This window comes from Cygnus olor, chromosome 9 (assembly GCF_009769625.2).
Source record: "Cygnus olor isolate bCygOlo1 chromosome 9, bCygOlo1.pri.v2, whole genome shotgun sequence".
Taxonomy (NCBI): domain Eukaryota; kingdom Metazoa; phylum Chordata; class Aves; order Anseriformes; family Anatidae; genus Cygnus; species Cygnus olor.
In genome coordinates, this window is record NC_049177.1 from 24,188,649 (window position 1) to 24,204,183 (window position 15,535).

The 15,535-nt window shown below is 40.9% G+C and overlaps 1 protein-coding gene across 5 annotated transcripts in view; it reads right to left on the minus strand.

Moving 5' to 3' along the window:
• Nucleotides 1-15,535, minus strand: part of OTOL1 (otolin 1) — an 81,312-nt gene continuing 65,777 nt past the window's right edge. Inside the window, exons 4-7 of one of the 5 annotated variants that reach the window (XR_005822527.1) lie at nucleotides 7,362-7,437; nucleotides 6,164-6,297; nucleotides 5,465-5,705; nucleotides 1-2,967 (exon numbers count right to left, since the gene is read on the minus strand). The gene's annotated coding sequence lies outside the window, so the exon portion shown is untranslated. The other 4 variants (XR_005822532.1, XR_005822528.1, XR_005822531.1 and 1 more) reach the window with 4 other exon arrangements.

Below are 15,535 nucleotides of genomic sequence, written 5' to 3' on the forward strand. Positions count from 1 at the left end.
GGTCATTCTCAAAACTTCAGCCTCAGAAAAGAATATTTTCTTCTTTCAAACGAAGTAGAAGTGTTCCTACAGGAGGTAATGCCAGCATCCCTCCTTCATGCCTCCAGCATAGCCCGATCCTCAAGTAGGTTAATTAGGGAAAAGAGCCGAACCCGTATCTCCTGCTTCTGTATATATTAAGGCACTAAACTATTTCAGAGGGTTGCATGGACCTCACTGAGGAGCTTGCTTCAGGAGTCCGTGAGTCACTCCCTGCATTAACAGGAGTTAACTAGAGAAGGAAAAATGGTTCCCATCAACACCAATTTAACCCAGTCCCTAGCAGTTTGGTGGGAAGTCTCAGATGCATCATTTTAGGTTGTCTTTGATGTCTCCACTCTGCTGGCAGCTGAACTGGGCTGAACCAAGCTCTTCAAAGTCATTTCAAGCAGCCCACAGCTTTTGGGCACTAATGACTTCAGCTAGCGAGTTCCCACTTCAAACAGAATTGGACTCAAAAAATAGCTTCAAAGTAAACTGATAAAATGATGCTTTGTTCTACGTTTTTCAGATGCCATTGGGCACAGTACCATGAACACTGAGGGTGGCTTGATACCAATCCTTGCGTAGCCTCAGGTACTTAAAATTTCTCTTTCCCATTAATACAAAGATTGCACTGCTGAGGGGTCATTCTGCTTAACAGTTCTTAATTGAAGGCTTTCTTGCTATTTGCCATTTTTCAATGGCTGCATCCACTAAATGCAGCTTGGTAATCCTAGCTCATTTAGTAATCCAGCCGTTAGCAGCCTGCTCCTGGTCTCGACTGTCCCAAAATCTGCTCTGGGCTCAGTCTGGCAATGTTAATGCAGGGGAAGCAACTTGTGGTTACAGCACTCAAACCATCAGGCTGTAGAAATAAACAGCTGAAGCTACCCAGGTGCTTTAGGCAGAAACAAGCGTAAGGTAGGAAGAGCAGGAGAAAGGAAAAGGAAGGACTATATGGAAAGAATTGGGCACTATTATTTAAGAGACGAAAAGGAACAATAATAAATGGGAGGAGGTAAAATAAAAAAAGAAAGAAGTAAAAAGTAAAAGCATGAACCATGAACAAAAGAAAGAAAGCAATTAACCAAAAATGTAAAGCCTGAACATTAGGTGTTCCCAGCTGTCCCCGACTTGCGTCAGGCATTCCTGATTCCTGAGAACAAATCCCTATTTCTTTCTGAAACAAACACCACCACCACCACCAGATTCGGATCTTTTTACTGATCTCCCATGAGAAAATCACTGGCTACCTCTTCACAATCATCCCTCTTGGCTTCCAAGGCGATGGTCACGGACCATTTCACATCATCCAGCTCTAGCTAGGACAACTGGCTCTAATCATCCACCCAAACATCAAAGTGCCTAAGAACAGCCTTCTGCTGGCCCTTTGCATGAAATGCATTTCCTACATTGGACAGAAGAGAAACAGCATTATAGCTGTCTCTTACAGAGTTTTGGCCTGCTCTTTTGCTTGTAATCCTTTATTTTGCGCGCACACATGCAAACCACAGTAGTGGTCAAGCCACCAGCATCGATAACTATATCTTCCTGGGGTCTTGTTCGGTCAGCAAAACAATGAATGGCTTCCCCCTACACCCAAATGCAGGTGACATACAGGTACTTTGTCCTCTTTAAGCAATATTTTAATAGCTTTCTCACATGTGCATCCCGCTGATGAAATTTGCGGTCATTAACCTGGATGGCACTACACAGCACTGATATGTTTTTCAATGTAACTTCAAGATTAAGACTCACAAAACATCTCTTCTGGAGCAGTAAGGAGTTACCCGCTGTGTTGGAAGCTCTTTTTCAGTATTACAGATCAAGTGACAGGGTTGGTTTGTTTTTCTCTCCTGCTAGAATGGTTAGAGGCAACCAAAACCAAAAGTAGCAGCTCGTGGCATGAATCAAACTTAATTGCTTTCTACATTTTATAGAAGGAAGGAAAAAAAGCCTTGACCCTACCAAAGAAACTGGCAGGAAAATATAATGTCTCCTTAGAGCAATTTGACCTTCAAGCACTCCCTTCCTAGCAACTTTCTCTAATCCCAGACAGATACACTTATCAATCATAGTGGGTGAAAGAAAATGAATCTGTCAAAACAGTGACATTGCTAAAACTATAGCCAGCAGTGTCATTTGTTAATTTGCCCAGCGCCTCTCATTTTCCATTTTTGAGGATTTATCAAAAGTACGTTTGATCCAAGAGACAAAGCATTTAACTCTTGCCCGAAACCCTGTTTTTCTAATACGGACTCCTGCTAGAATTTATTCCGGCTCAGGAATCTGGGGCTCCTCTGCAAGAGGCTTCCCAGGGGCTGACCACACGTCCTGAGAACATCAGGGACCTGGAGTTACCTGTCCACAAAGCAAGGCCAATATGTCATTCTGAGCAGGCTGGGTCTCTTCAGCTATCAGAACAGGAGAAAAATCATCAAATAGGCTTAAGTAAAACTTTTTAAATATTGTTTTTAATTGTTCCCCCTTGGCTGTGCTATTTAGCTCCATTTAAGTAACGTTTTCATTGAATTTAAAGCAAGTCAGTAGTGAAAAACAGATTCTGCTATCAACAAAATGCTTCCCTACTATTGGTTGCTCGTGGTGTTTTCCCAGTCTGAGCGGCGTACGACTCTGAACCAGTGAGATATCCAAGCAATAGCAGGCAGAAACCATCTGTTCCAGTCAGGACAACCTCCGCTCCAGTCTGCTTTTAGGCGGGTGCGCCCCTTCCACTGGGTAAATCGTGGTGTATTGCACACAGACATCTGAGGCTGCCTTCTGATATTCAGCTGGAATTAAATGTTTCTGTTGATGGTAACTAGAAGCACAATACTTACAGAAATCAGTCTCTAGACTTCTACTCCTTGCAGAGAAATTAATACATTATTCAGAGGGTGAAGCTTAGTCTTGGCTACATCAGTCAGAACCGCAGTGCAAGAGAAACTGGGAAGCAGAAGAAAACATTTAAGGTTTTATTACTCCATTTAGAATGAAAAAAATGCAAAATCTAAATAAAATATGAATCCACCAGAAAAATAAAGAACCACCCCCTCCTGCCACTGGCAGTTTTTGAAACAAATCTTTGAACTGCTCAATTTGTATTCACCTAGATCAGTTAGCTACTGCTAAGGTGCTGATGTCTTCACTCTTTAGGAAGTTATGAAATGTTAGTAGAAAAACAAAAAGCCTAATATAAGCCTCTCCCCTTTTTCTAAAATGAGTCTATTTTCATTGCAAAATCCTTCAAGCAAAGAGAGACTTTCTTCTTCCTTTCTTTCCTAGTTAGCATGGGATTCATTTACTTGCAAGGCAGGGCTAATTCCTGAGCAAAAAAAAAATGGACTAAAAACTTTCCACACAAAAATGCTCATGCTTAAAAAATAAACAAACTTTGCTCTCATATTTCACATGCCCTGGTTTTAAAATTAAATCCATGTTAATGGACAGTTATCTGAATACGAACGTATCTCAAGTAAAACAGCCAAAATGCTCCTTGCAATGTGCCAGCATGTTATGCAAGCTTGCATGAGCTGGGGGCACCCATCCAGTCATCTACATCCCCACTTGCAAACAAACCTGAGGGGCAGGAGGGGACAGGGGACTGCACAGAGGAGGAGGATGCACAGGGACCAGGGGTGAGTCCTGCTGCTGGTACGAGTTGTCGCCAGCACAGGAACTCCACGTTGCTCTCATCTGCTCAATACCTGCTCCGCAGGTGTGCGCACATACAAACCCTCCCAGGCTGCCAGTGCAGCACATTTGATAAGCATTGCAGTTACTCAGAAAAATAAAAAATAACGTCAGCAGCACTTACAGCTATCCAGAAGGAAACCAGCAGAAAAACACTGGTGTTGACAACATGGTTTATTGCAGAGCACTGTGCATTCAGCACAGACTCTTAATTTGATACAGCTGGCGTGACCCTGCACTCAAGACCACCTTATATTTTTTAAACAAGATGTGCAGTCCACTTTGAAGAAAAGTATGCTTAAACAGATGGGTACTGATGGCCATAACCTGTGTTTCATCTTCCGAATTTCATTTCTTTAGTGCTCAGCACAACATTAACAAAGTGGATCAGGGATCCTTGCTCAGTGTTATGCTACACATTCAATGTCACTGCAGGCTCTCAGCCTTGCATAAGAGCTAAATTTATGGTACATAAAATTAGGAAGTAAAGAAATGGGGTCAGCCACGTCTGATCTGCTTTTAAACAATTGCACTCTGGAGTGATTCAAATCCTCTCAGATTCATGGCATTTGGAATAATTGTATCATCATTTACAACCCTGCTCAGGGGCCACACGAATAGGAGACATTTTAAATCACATTGTGGTGACAGCACTGTTGGAGGGCTGAGCCACATGAGCGGCTTTCATCATGGCTTTATGGGACGTCCATAGGTGCGATGATGCCTGAGCATCCCCACCTGCCAGGAGGGGGAAGGTCCGGCACCGCCGTGACGCAGGGGGACGGCGGGTCGATGGGCATGAGCTTGGCATGGACAGCAGGTGTGGGAGGGTGGTGGGAGAGAAGCAGCAGCATCGCCTCACCCTTCCTGCAGGTTGCACTTATGATCAAAAGGTCACACTTACGGATCAAAATCCATTACATTTGTGTCCACCTTGGCAAACTCACAGTACATTCACTCCATTTCCAATGGGAAATAAACATCTGTCTTGCTTCATTAATTAAGTCAATAACTAATACCAAGCTCTAAACATCCACCTGACCAGGAAGACAAACGCTATAGAACAGTGAAGTCTTTTTGAATCAGAGCAGGAATTTAAGCAAGGGTCTCCCACACCCTGCCTGAGTACTATAACATCAGGGCACTGGGCTCTTCTGGGGGCTACATCTTCTCTCCTTCCTCCAAGAAAACACATTCTGATTTTGAGAACCATTTCTGAGAGAAACTCTTGATATTAAAATATGGCATGAGTGGAATTAAATCATTCTGACTTTGTACAGAGGTCCTCTCATTGCATCCAGGAAGGATTAGTTCACATTATTTTCACATTCAAAATGGTTCAGCTTCTTTAAATAAGAGAAAAGTATTTGGATTAAAACAGAGACACAGATAATCACATAAGTTATGCTGCAAGACAGAGCCAACTAATAAAGGCAAGTTTCACTGTATTTTCTTAAGGTCCAAAGTAACAACAATAACAAAAAAAATCCATTGTCTATGATGTTTCCTGTAGTTAATGCAAGAATATTGCAGTCTTTAAAAGCTTGTAGAAAGAATATCGTGTAATACCCACAAAACTCCATTAAACTATGCTTCTTTCCCTAAATGCACGTCCAAATCATTGGGTTCAAAACTTTACAAGCCAAACAGCCAACAGCGTTGTGAGCTGCTACTCAAAGTACCTGCAGACATACAAGGTATGGTCACTGGTCTCCTTTCTACTTGACCATATTTTCTTGGATTCACTTACTCTAAGTGGTTTTGTGCACAGACTCCTTAATGCATTCCAGAAGAGTTTCTTTTTACATAAAACATGAAATTGCCAAGCATAGAGGCCTGCACAGTTCACTGAAGCCAGCAGAAGCCATTGATTCTTGCATTTATTTCCTCTATATTTCAAATCTATTCCTCATGCTGCTTGTCACATAGGGTTGACATATGTCACAGGATGCCATTATACACTGTGACAATGCATAGACATCAAATGTCATCTAAAAGAGAATATTATATTTAAAATACTCCTGTGCACACTGGTTTGTTTTATTTGCTGTGGCCTCATAATTGCCAAAAGTCAACAGTCATTGAAACAATTCATCAGAGAATATAAAATTGCTGCTCTATTAAAGATAAGAAAAACTGAGCTAAGTTGAACATAACACCACCAGAATGATAAATCTGCACAGCTTATTTTACACTTCAGTCTTTTTAATGCATAATTTATTTGTATTTATCTCCATTTATAAAAATGTAATTTTCTGTTGGGGAAAAAAGTAGCAGAACTACCTCAACGATTATGTTTTTGTGTCACGTAGTGGTTAGACCACAGGATGGGAGCCAAGATAAAGCCCAGCTTTTGCCTCGATGCTGCCATTGCAGGCTGTGCCAGAGCAGGTTTAGCCACCCTATGTCTCAGAGAACCCCGTAATAAAATGGCTTTAATGCTACTTACTTCCAGCAGTGTTCTACGTCCTGGCTCACTCTCATGAGCTCAGAGGTCCTCGAGTTGCAAGAAGCTACTCCTGGCCATGGACCATGCAGGACCATGTACCTGCAGCACTGAGCTCACTGCATATTCATTTGGGGCTGTACAGCGACATAAATAAGAGGTGCTGCACCACCAGCAATTGAAATTCTTCACGCAGAATTGGACTCAAGGATGCGTGACATGTTACGGAAAGAGAATGTGAAGCCTGAGAGAACCAACAGAGAACAGATACCAACAACAGCAAGCACAGGTACACCAGTACAGCATGGGCTGCAGAGGGAAATTTCTTTCTTCCAGCTCTATCAGGCAATTAAATGAATCCTGCTCTTTCGTGAAAAGAGAACCCAGGCTTTATATACATGCAGGAATGATGTGGGATTAAATACAACAAAGTGATATCCTGTAGTATCCAATACCACTAAGTACTAGCAAAATGTGCCAAATGACAGCAAAAGGAGAAAAAAGGCCAGCCTCTACTGAGACAAATTGCACAGCATGAAGCCCACAAATTTCAAACATGTCAGGATGTTTTCCAGAAAAATACAAAGAAATTCAGTGAGAATTTCTTGCTCAGTGGATTCCGCATCCAGCAATCCTTCACCATGTCCACAGAGACAGTTAGCTCTCAAACGGGCAGCCTGTTTAGGGGGCCTTTTTGGCCTTAGCTCTATATGTTATAAAAACGCATTTGCTTAACTGTTTTTAAGAGTGGTAGTAAATATTAACAAGTCAGCTCAGAAACACGCCTTTAGAATAACATTATTGATGCCATTTGGAATAACTATACTATCATGGATAAAGGTCTTCTCTGCAACATCCTCACACTTAACATTTCATAAGTGGGAAGTCCATACTGTAAAATGCCTCTGTTCTCTGTAACAACACCTCTAGCAAAAAAAATAAAAATAAGAAGTGCTTAACCTCGCAAGCATCTTCACAGGCTTAGTTAACGTAATCTGACATACAGGTAGAAATACTTCCTAAACCCTTAGTAATAGCAAGTATTTCAGGCAGTGTTACACTCCATCAGCTTCTGTTGTAGGAAGTAAGAATATGACACTTGAGTTACACTGAAACGTGCTCCAGGGTTAAGGCTGCCTTCAGGCATCTTTAACTTGCATGACCGGCACTTACACAGCCAATAAGCCAAACTGACACTGACCTTGGCAAGATTACGGGGGCAGTCTTTACATAATGATCCGCTGGTCTTGTTCATCATTGACTTGTGGCTTAGTCATCTGGGGAGAAAGACAGAGCTCTACAGGTTTTGCTTTACTACCAGGCACACGTGCTTTGTGCCAGTGATATCTGTTCCCAGTGCTATCCAAGTGGCCAGGTGAGGACGGCACCCCCAAAAAGACCATTAATCAAAATTAATCCTTTAAAGGTCATGGGTTGCTTTGTTGCACAGGTAGACTGATAGCTCTGTCATACTCAGCTGAAGAGCTTGATGAAATTCCTGCGGACCTCACTAGTGTTTCAAAAATAAGAAATGACTGAAAACACATCATGAAAGCCTCGGTGCTTCCAGCTCTGCTCTTCTGAGCCTAGCATTCTTCAATGTTTTTAAACACTTATCATCCTAAATGATTGCTGTAGATTTTGACCAAAGTTTCCCCTTTCCCTTTTCAGGTACAATGAAGATAATATGAAGCTTTGTACACAAACTATCTTAAATTCAAACTTTTTTTTTTTCCTCGATGGTGTTTCATACCCACAAAACCATTTTCCCTCCATGCCAAGGACATAAGACTAGAATTTGCTATGGTGCAGGTACTCTGAAATGCGCTGGCTGGTCAGCAGTTTGCAGGTATTTTTCCAGAAGTTTCACACACTTTTTCTAGTTAATGTTTTATTTAAACATCACTTAATAAAACCACAAGAATTTACCACCAGCTTCCATTAAAATGTTCCATTAATATCTAAAATGTCACACTAGATTATGATTGACATTAAGGAACTTATGACAATTTACTAAAACTACCATATAGCTCGGAGCAATTATATAAACTGAGCTTAATGAAATATATCTCAAATGTAATGAGGAAAGCTGTTCCATATGTGCACAAATGTATGCTGTTTACAGTGCAAATGCCAGATTAGCAAGTACTCCCACAAGTCACTACCCCCACGTTGGCAGTACCAGAAGAGGATTTCAGTGCGTCGCACCTTTCTGAAATACAGAAATGGCTCCAGAGAAATTCTCTTTAGCTGTACAAAAATCCAAGTCTGTAGAGACATCACTTCACAAAAATGTAATTGATTTAGCGCAAAATAAGGTTATGTTCCTACTGGATTTCTTGATCATATATACCTACAGCAGTGTTCTGTAGCCTCCCTCATTTCTATACATTGGTCCCACGAGTCTGTAACATGCTGCTTGAGAAGCTGTCTTTCTCCCCAAATGACTCAGCCACATCAGCAGCAAGTTCCCAGACTTTTTCTCCTCAAAAAGAAAACTCTGAACTCTTCAGGGCAGAGGCTCCCTGTGACAGGCATCTCTGCTGGATGCAAGATGTTCTCCTGGCTTCCCATGACACTGCTGTGGCTGCTCAAGTAGACTTCTGCCACGAGACCCCAACGGTAAGCACAGCAATTCCTACGGTAAGCACCATGTAATTACTAAAACCCCATTTCCCGTGATTCAAACCAGATATACTCAGCTGGCTGAAATGTGCACTTTCTTACTCAGATTTAGAAAAGTACTCTTTCCCCAAGATGCTGATTTATTTTCTGTGGCATGGCAACAATATTCACCCAAATATTTACTATCTGTGGTTCTAAAAATGTTTATGGAAATTTAACCATATAATTTTATACAATATTTAGCACCTTTATGCCTTTGTTACAGTAGTTGTAATGACACTCTTAATTTTGGTAAGGATATTCATAAAACAAGTAGCCCTTTATTATTTTATTACCTCTAAGGTAGGGGGCAAGAATGACATAAAAGGGTGAAAGATACATCTCAAAAATATAGTACACTTCCCAGAGACTATCAGCTCTTTTCCTCTTACTGCATGAGGAGTTTCTACTCAACCTTGTTTGAAAAAAAAAAAAAAACACACCACATTGTCATTCTCAAATGCATTAATACTCTGATTGAATTATTCTAATAGGAGTTACTAAGGTCTCTGCGCTGCCACTCTAAGTCAACGGGAATCCTTTTATGAGATTCAATATATACTAAATGTGGCTTTTGCCCCTAAATGATCTAAGTGATTATTAACCATCAGAATATTATAACTGTCAGAGACAAAGAAGGACTGCGGAAGACACTGTATGAATGAAAGCAACATATTCCTTGGTTTTTGAGTCCATTGTCTGCCTCTGAATGTCACGAATCCACATGACGTCCCTGACTCTTGGTCTTTGCATTTGAATAGCTAAAAAAAAGTTGTGTAAACTCATCTGGCTCAGACAGCAGACAGCTCCGTATTGAGTATTCATCAGAGGAAAGTCATGTGTGCTGTTTATTCCAGCATGTGTTTGGAATATATTGTGCTCCTGATAAACCAGTGACAGGACTACGTGGGTAACAAGTGCAAAGAAGCTGAAACTTCCTTCTTTTAGTCAAACAATTTTCCTTTCTGTCGTCTTCAAACACAGATACAGTTAACACATGACTGCAACCTTGAGTAGGACAGCAACATCCCAGCACAATTACAGTTATCAACAGAGGCCAAGAGTCCTTCTTTAATGTAATGCAAATTCAGATCTAAGATTAAACTGAAAAATAAAAACGCATTACATAATCATTCCTTTCCTGATATCCCACTCAAACATTCCTTCTTAGGGTCTTTTCCACATTTCTCTGATACTCCCAGAATAGATTCCAGGTGATAAAAATAGGAAAGGTCAGCAAAATGTGGAAAAAAAATGAAAGTTATCTTCCAGGGCTGGTTACTGAATATATTCGTTTAGAAAGAAAAATTTTGCCTATTTTAGGTAAAATCGGGAAGAGTTATTTTTTTCTTCCTTTCATTTTCTCTCTCTGCCTCTGAAGTCTTAGAGTTCATTAGTTCATTTATGAAAATGTAAATGAACCCGCAGAACCCCCTACATTCATCTGTGTATGTTATTGAGCTGTGAATAGGGTTCTGGTTTCTGAATCCGAGCATGCCCTGCACTCCAAGGACACGTCTCTATTTCTCCTCTCACTTCTCACCCTTAGAAACAGGGCAGTGGTTGGTCCACAAATGTATTGAGACTACTGTCTCTTAAGCTGATTTGTCCTCTTTCTTCCTGCTTCTCTATCACTTTTCTCCTGTATTACACCCACACTTCCAGCTCTTTAGGAAAAAAAAAAAAAAAAAACTGTCTTGCTCTTGAGAGCATAACCAAGCCAAGAGGTTATCTAGTCCATTCCCTGAACTCCAAGGCACTGGAGTAATCTGATTGTAAATAGCATAATCACATTATAATCTACATTATCAACCTCTTGGAGCAGGAAGTCTTACTGTTTCTCACATATTACCTAGCCCAAGTGCCGTGAGTGATGTCTGCTGGAGCCATCAGGCATCACTGTTACACTAATTTAAAACAACACTGCTTCCTCTTTGAAAGATGTTAAAAGTTCAAGAATACAAGAAGAGAAATTTCTGCTTCATGCTTTGCAGGATAAAATATGTGAACCCCTTGTCTACTTTGCCTGAAGCAGACTTGTATGACACAAGAAGTGTTAACACTGGACTCCAGTGCACTGGGCACTGCATCAGAGTTGAGGCTGGCAGCAACAAGGATGAATATGACCCTTTGGATTTTCTAAACAAATGGAAAGTGATGTTAGCCTGGAATCTTAAACATCCCACATTATCAAGAACCCAGCAATACAATGTAAGTTGAACTCTGCAAAGTGATATTACCAGCTCTCAGCATTTCTTCTCCTTGTGGATGGATGCGTTGTTAACACAGCTTAATGACAGATTTGGCACATGCAGTAAAACTGCCTCTACTTTATTGCTTTTCTTCCTTTGTATTTCTGCAGAGACAGTGACCTAGCATAATCACCTGGCCACTACTTTTCAGTTTACCTGACAATTAAAATTAGTCTCCTGAAGAGAAGCCATGAAAGAAATACTAGGAAAGAAGTCAATCATAACCAACAAAATTACCAAAACTGCAACTCATTCTGACCCAATATTATCCTCCCAGGTCTACCCAGTAATGATGTTTCACACTCTGTCTATGACTTCAGTTAATGAAGGAACGTTTCTCATCTATTCTTCCTTACTAAGAATTACTGCTGTGGTAAGGCTGAGGAGTATTTGCACACAAGGGGCTTGATGTTTACTCACACTGTTTGACCCATCCAGATTTCTGGGATTGTCTTGTAAGACAATTATGCTTTCAGACTGCTTGCAAAGGTAATTTCGAAGAAGACACAAGGAGCAAACCCACCTTACATCACCTCCAGCAGTAAATCGATCACTGCTCCAGCAGACCTTCAACTGTTCCCAAGAGGAAGATGGGTTGCTTGTGCCTTCAGTTCTCCTGGGAGAGACAGTTACCCCAAAGATATTCTGCTGACTGTGAGAGCTTCCAGCTTAGGAGCAGAAAAGGCATTGGTGTGATAGGAAGAGTTTGCTGAGTTTGGGGAAAATGAAGATAAACTGCAGCGGCAGCACAGGGACAGTAGATGAGATGCAGCAGGAACAATGCGGATGGCAGGCTATTCAAAGGAATTAGGACCCAGTACTCAAAACGCACGCACAAATACTCAGTTCCTACCATACAGGAAAGCAACTGAAGGACCACTGAGGCTGTGATTTTAGCCATAGATCTGAATCAATTAATCTGAGAGTTTAGGGAGGGAAGCTGGATGCATGTCATCATTGCTGCAAAATAGACACAACAGCGATGGCCCCTAGAATCTGTTGCATTGTGGCACTGTGGCAGACTTCAAGATTTTTCAACTCCTGATGAGCCAGAAAGAAGCTTCAAGTATTTGGAACCATTTTCCCATTCCAGTTTGCTTTCTTCTTTCCCTGCCCACAGACCCTGAGCACATCATCCACAGTTAGCACTTGGTGAACAATGTACCTGTAAGTGGCCTTCACAGTGGTATCTGTGCACCTGCTGGCTGCACCCCCAGATCCAGAGCAAAAACCTGCACCCAAATTCAGAAAGGGCTGTCCCCATCTGCAGGCTGTTTAGTACCCATGCTGTGCAATTTCCTTCTTTTGCAATATAACGCTTAACGGAGAGAGGACAAAAAGCAAACAGCAGTAGTTGCCCACAAATTCCAGCATACCACTGCCTGTTTCCAGAGCTCGCTCTGCTGTTTGCACAAAGCAACATCTTCCTACAAATCACCGCTTCTGCTGCCTGAAAAGACCCCATTCTCCACAAAGAGGGAACTGGAACAGCCCCCACATACACCTCTGCCTACACACCCAGATGAGGACTCCAGCTTTAACAGGGAAAACACATTTAACTACAGATCATGTCAGTGTCAAACACAGACTATAGAAGAAATCACTTAAATGGTTATCAGGAAAGCTCAATGCACTTTTTATCATTCTTATACTCTGCAGAAATGCCAGCCGCTCCAAATGGATTATACACAGCATATGCAACGCATACATGGGGGAAGGGAGCATCATAAATTAAAATACATCTTCCACATCAGCACAAAAAGCGAGACTAGTTCTGTATTCGCTACAGACCTCTAAATTGCTGAGCAAGAATGCCATCTACAGGCCGATACGACAACTTTTCCCATCCAAATACACACCAGGAGTAGAAACAAACAAACTGAGTACTTAGCATAGTATATGTTAATATGACTTTCATATGCTAATGGTGAGTTCATTAAAAATAAACAAATACAAAAGTAAAATACTTGGAACTCCTTTCAAACAAAATCAAAGACTACAGACCCTAAAATACTAAATCTTTCATAGAATAACCTAGAGAGGATCATTATCGTTACAGCACTGTGTTCTGCGTACATATTTTATGAAAAAACTTTTTGCACATACTTTAGAGGTTACCAGTGCATTACATTTTGTCTGCTGCTTGATTTAACCAAATGCAATGCCCTGAGGCATTTATTAAAGTCAGAAAAGAGAAAAATGTTATTACTGTTAGCCTCAGCCTGTAACACATACAAGGCTTTCCCAAAAAGGAACTGTCATGTTTTTCAGTCCTTCTTATGGGGCTTTGATACTAATACCAAAATAGTTAAAAGAAATATTCCTACCCTTTTGCCACTTTTATACAGAACTTCCATACCGATGGCTTTAGACCTGGCAATACGTTAAATCAAGTAAGTACCAGCACCATGGGATTTGTGTCTTGAAGAGATCAGCCCTCACGGAAAGCAAACTGAAGACTATCTGCCCTCTTCCTCAGTGGGCTGCCTTTGGTTGATTTGGTTACCCTTGGTTATAGATGCATGAGAAAATATCAGGCTATTACGTCCACACCCTGCTGAACACCTTCCACTAGAGCAAATTTAAAGCTAGACCTTTCAAAGAGGAAATTATGCACTCTCTTCCCCATCAGATCCATGGGAAGTCCTGTATTTTCATACAGTTCACAAGTGCTACAACAACAAGAATGGAGACTGGAGTCCTGTCAGCAGACTGAATGAAAGCAGGTAAATCAGCAAAAGCCCCAGAATTTGCATATTTTAATGGTTGTTGTTATTCTTTGTTTTTACTACTAATTAAATAGAACCATCACAAACAGCAAACTGATTTTTTTTCCCCAATTCTTACTGTTATACATTTGCTTCACTGACACTCATACAATTGTAATCTCATTCAATTTGTCCAGTAGAGATTATACCAAGTTAAACTGTCATTTAAAACAGTTTTTCTCCCTCCTCTTCCTGCCCCCCCGCCTTCTCTCTCTTCCTGTCTCAAATTATTCCACACCAAATTGCTTCAAACTCATGCTTTTTTCCACTTTATTATTCAGTTTGCGCGCCTGTCAAACAAATGAATTCCCTTTGATTTGTTTGGGTTTTTTTTGAGTTTGTGGATATATTAATTCTTTGAATTGCATGCGCTTTTGTTTAATTTTGTAAATAATGTTCTGCAATTACTCAGTGGTGTCATTTTGCAAATAAAACTAAATGGCAAACTTATTATTGGAGAATGATTTACATACTTTTACCCATAGGAACTGGACTTAATTAAAGATGGCAGACGTATTTTATTACGGGTGCAAAAGTTCTCCATTACTTTTACAAACACGACACATTTTTGTAAAACATGACATGATGTATAACAAACTACACCAACGGGCACATTCTAGATTCAACCCGGCTACATAAGACTCAACAAGGAATAATATCAAGAACCAGATTCTTCCTTTTCTGATTGTTCTGGAAAGTTTGTCTTCTAAATGCATGTTTAGCACATAAAGTTTAACTGTTTTTTCTCTCACAACTTGACTGCAGTCTCTGCGTCTACTGATGAGAACTACCAGCCAAGGACAAAGGAGAATCCAGACAGACAGCACTATACGGAAAACACAACCCACAACCGAGTTCTAAAGTGATTAACCAAGCAGCAAATTACAAAGAGATTTTTCAACCCATGTGAAAACTCACAGGCAAACAGGTAGGGCAAAGAGGAGGTACCTCTTCACACCACTCTCAGACACACCATCAGACAAAAATTGCAACTCCCCTGCCAAATCCCTCTCTCACATCCACACCGCAGGTCCAGGTCCACTCCTCTCTTCACCACAGGTCCAAAAACCCATACTCACTCTCCAGATCCAGAGTACTTTGTTTCCGTGGAATTTAGCCACAACATATTTTCTCTAGAAAAAGCATTAGATTATGGGGCTGTTGACAAGAAGCCAAGAATGGTTGGTCTGCATTGTCTCAGCAACGCTTAGGTTGATAATCCCGTAACTTATTTCAAGAATTTAATGATACAGATTGGGTTGTTGGTCATAAGACGGTTATCATGTAGGGGACTGCATCACTTGTATCCCTGGTTCTCACGTTTTCAAGGCTGAGGTGATGTCAGTGCAGCACGTACATCTCAAGATGTTCAACAGATAACAGTGGCTCGCTGTTAGGTCAGGATAATATAACGAGAGTTCAGATGGCAGGCTTTGCCCTGCAAGTGTTTTTTTCTCCAGTCTTTTCTTCCCCACAGCTTATGTTGTCAGCTAGGGAGCTTTTATTATCACACATATCTAAAGTCAAGAGAAAAGTAGTATTAATCTATGCAAGAAAAAAAGGACAAGGAACTTGCTGCAGTTGTAGTAGATATCTCAACAGAAGCGTGATTATTAGGAGCTGGTGTGATCCCTTTGCTCCTCACACAAATTCTGCCTCCATGCAGCCACCTCCTGGGCTAATTGTCTGTT